The sequence below is a fragment of the Lygodium microphyllum genome, chromosome 23, assembly GCF_053477565.2.
Source record: "Lygodium microphyllum isolate KBCC chromosome 23, Lygodium_microphyllum_v1.1.10, whole genome shotgun sequence".
In the NCBI taxonomy this organism is placed as follows: Eukaryota; Viridiplantae; Streptophyta; class Polypodiopsida; order Schizaeales; family Lygodiaceae; genus Lygodium; species Lygodium microphyllum.
Window position 1 is genome coordinate 63,310,894 of NC_141157.1, and position 3,368 is coordinate 63,314,261.

Consider the following 3,368-nt stretch of genomic DNA (forward strand, 5'->3'; position numbering starts at 1 on the left):
GTTTGAAAGGGTTAAGAATAATATATCATGTACACAATTGTCACAAATTGGGGTGGGTCAAGATGGGCTTATAACCTATCATGGATCATTGGAAATGTTGGCGCCACCCAATAACTTGATCACACAAGCACCACACATCATAACCATCAGAAATTTGTTGTTATGCTACCTTGCGCGATCAGGTAGTTGGACAAGCCACGATTTCAGTCAAGACTCCGTCTACCCTACTGACTTTTCTTATTCAAGCGCTCAAAACGAGAGTCCGGACTCGCAAACTTCAGAGATTTACAGAAACATAACATGGATAAAATAAAAAGAGCTTGACAGGCTCACAATTTCACAGAAGAAGCCCATATTGCCCCACTGAATATTACAAGCTCTGAAAACAAGGACAATCACCAGCCAACATGGAAAACTGGAATATTGGAGAGGGCAGAGATTTCATCATTATTGGTCAGTTGAATTCAATTCTAACAATCCTCTGATAAGACAAGCTGTTGGATATTTCATGCTCTCAAAGCAGGACAACACCATGAGAAACTTGGAGAATTGGAGTTTGAGGAGACAAATTGTAGTGAGAAAGCTTGTATTTTACCATTGAATTACATAAAAACATCAGCTTTAAGGAGTCTGATCACTTATGACAGGGCATCTTAAAAAGCCAGGATGTGAGGCATGAACAGAGAATAATGAATCAAGAACTACGAATTCTACTACTAGCAGTGGAAATCCCACTCCTAGCAGCAGCCAGCAAAGAGAGGATCATCATCAGCTAATTGAGTCCTGAGAATCCTTTGATTAGGCAAGCTAGATTCTATGGGCACTTCAAGCTCTCGAAACAAGACACAATTATCAAACATGGAAACTGTCACTTGCAGAAGCTGATAAACTTGTCTTTGAGCATTGAACATTACATAAAACCACCAGCTTTGGTGAAGTCTGATTACATATGACAGGGTGATTTCAAAAGCCCTAAAGAGAGAAACAGAGAGAAATGGATAAAGTAGTGTAGATTCTACTAGTAGCGGCAGCCAGTAAAAAGAGAGTAGACATCATAATTGGTCATCTGATTCAGTCCCAATAATCCTTTGGTCAGGGGCAAGCTAGATTCTCTGGTAATCAGGTATGTCAACAGGGTAATTATCAATTGAGTCCAACCATGGACTGATCTTGGGCTTCCTGACAGTCCTAAGGGCCTTCCAGACAGCACTGTTGCACTTGAATCCAGACCCAAATGCAATCTGCCACACCCTGTCACCTCTCTTTACCCTCTCCTTGGCCTCCATATAAGCCAGCTCATACCACATGGAGCTGCTGGATGTGTTGCCAAACCGATGCAGTGTCATCCGGGACGGCTCCAGGTGCCTCTCAGACAATTCCAGATTCTTCTGAAGCTCCTCCAGCACCTGCCTCCCACCTGCATGTATGCAGAAGTGCTCAAATGCAAGCTTGAAGTCAGGGATGTATGGCTTCATCTCCTTCATGTTGAGCACCTTCTTGCAGAAGAGAGTGGCCAAAAAGAGCAGCTGCTCAGAGAGAGGTAGTACCAGAGGGCCCAGTGTGGTGATGTTGGTCTTCAAAGCATCACCCGCAACTTCTACCAAGTCAGGGGAGAGGGCCAGGCCCTTCTGCATGTTCTCATCCTCTTCTTGGTATATGGACTTGAAGCTTCTATCATCGGCTCCCTTGTGAGTTCTTACAATGTTAGTTAGCTGGTACTTGGCCCGTCTCCTGTCAGATCTCTTGTTGGACAACAGGATGGCAGCACCTCCCAACCTGAAGAGGCAATTGGGGAGCAGCATGTCCTTCCTGTTGCCCATGTACCAGCTCATAGTGATGTTTTCTGTGCTCACAACAACCGCATATGAACCCCCGTGGGCTTGGAGCATGTCATTGGCAAGATCTAGGGCAATGATGCCAGCACTGCAACCCATGCCTCCAATATTGAAGCTCAGGATGTTGCCCCTCATCTTATAATGATTAATGATCATGGCTGACAGTGATGGGGTAGGATTAAACAAGCTGCAGTTCACCACTAAGATTCCAACATCCTTGGGCTTAACCTTAGTCTTTTGGAAGAGCTCATCAAGGACACCAAACATGACCATCTGGGCCTCTGCCCTCCCTTCTTTCATGCTAGGGCAAGGGGGGTTAGACAGGACTGCAGGGGAGAGGTAGGATTCTTCACCAAGGCCTGATCTCTCAAGGAATTTCTTCATATACTCAAGGCTCTGTTCATTGAATTTCCCCATGTCCTGGGCATGCTTGAGGAACTGTGCCCTGCTGACCTTGAGGTGTTCTGGGGGCTTGAAGCAAGCAAAGTCCACCAGATAGACAGGCCTAGGGCATGACATGAAATACAGAGTGGCTATGAAGACAATGGCACCTGAACAGGCCACAATGCTGACAAGATTGAACTCAAGGTGCTGCCATAGCTGCCACATGTCCTGCTGGGAGAGGGTTCCCACCTCTGCACTGAAGGCCACCAGGAGGGCAGGGATGGTGAAGAGGTAGATAGCATGGCTGATGAGGTAGTGGTAGCCCAGCTTGACGTACTTGAGGTTGACTGATTGGAGGAAGTCAGGGAGCCTTCTTCTGACTCGGACTGAGAAGCTCATGGAACCATTGGGGACAATCTCAGTGGCGAGGAGGGACTCTTCTTTCACCATGGCTGATGTCTGTGTGTTTCTGATTGAGATGAGAGTGAGAGTCAGAACGAGAGAGAGAGAGAGAGAGAGAGAGAGAGAGAGAACTCAAGGGACTATCATGAACTGCGAAAGTACTACGATAGGTACTCAGATCATGAGTTTAAGCTCATCGTAGGGGATGAGATTGAGCTTCAATCGCCACTGCAGTCATGCTTAATCCAGGCTCAACCTGGCTATGGAAACTCGAGCTCTACTGAGAGTGATAATGAAGAAGAACGTTACGATGGGCTAGAGATGATGCACAGAGAAAGGAATTCTGCGAGTGCTAAAATGAAGTTGAGAGGCTCTGCAGTTATATTTGATCACGGTTCATGGCATCCCCATGGCCGCTATAAAGACGAAGGGCAAAGAGTTGGCAAGACATATGCAGAGACGCATTGATTGCAGGAAGCCAACTCTTCATGGCCACCTAACTCTCTTAATTCCCCATAAGGGCCCTTTCACACTGACCCCCCCCCCCCCCCCCCCTCCCTTGTGTAAATGTCTCACTCCCTCTCCCACCTACCTATCCTTTACAGTTTACAACTTTACACAACCCCCCCCCCCCCCACCCTCAAAAACAAAAAAATTACTCCTTAAATGCTCCACCTAATCCCTTGCCCTTCCCCTTTTCCCATTTGTTTCTTACCCTCTCACCCCTTCCTCTCCTCTCACAAACCT

The 3,368-nt window shown here is 46.7% G+C and overlaps 1 pseudogene; it reads right to left on the reverse strand.

The window, feature by feature from the left end:
* Positions 1 to 872: 872 nt before the first annotated feature.
* On the reverse strand, positions 873 to 3,045 carry LOC148016257 (3-ketoacyl-CoA synthase 4 pseudogene; annotated as a pseudogene).
* Between the last annotated feature and the right edge of the window lie 323 nt (positions 3,046 to 3,368).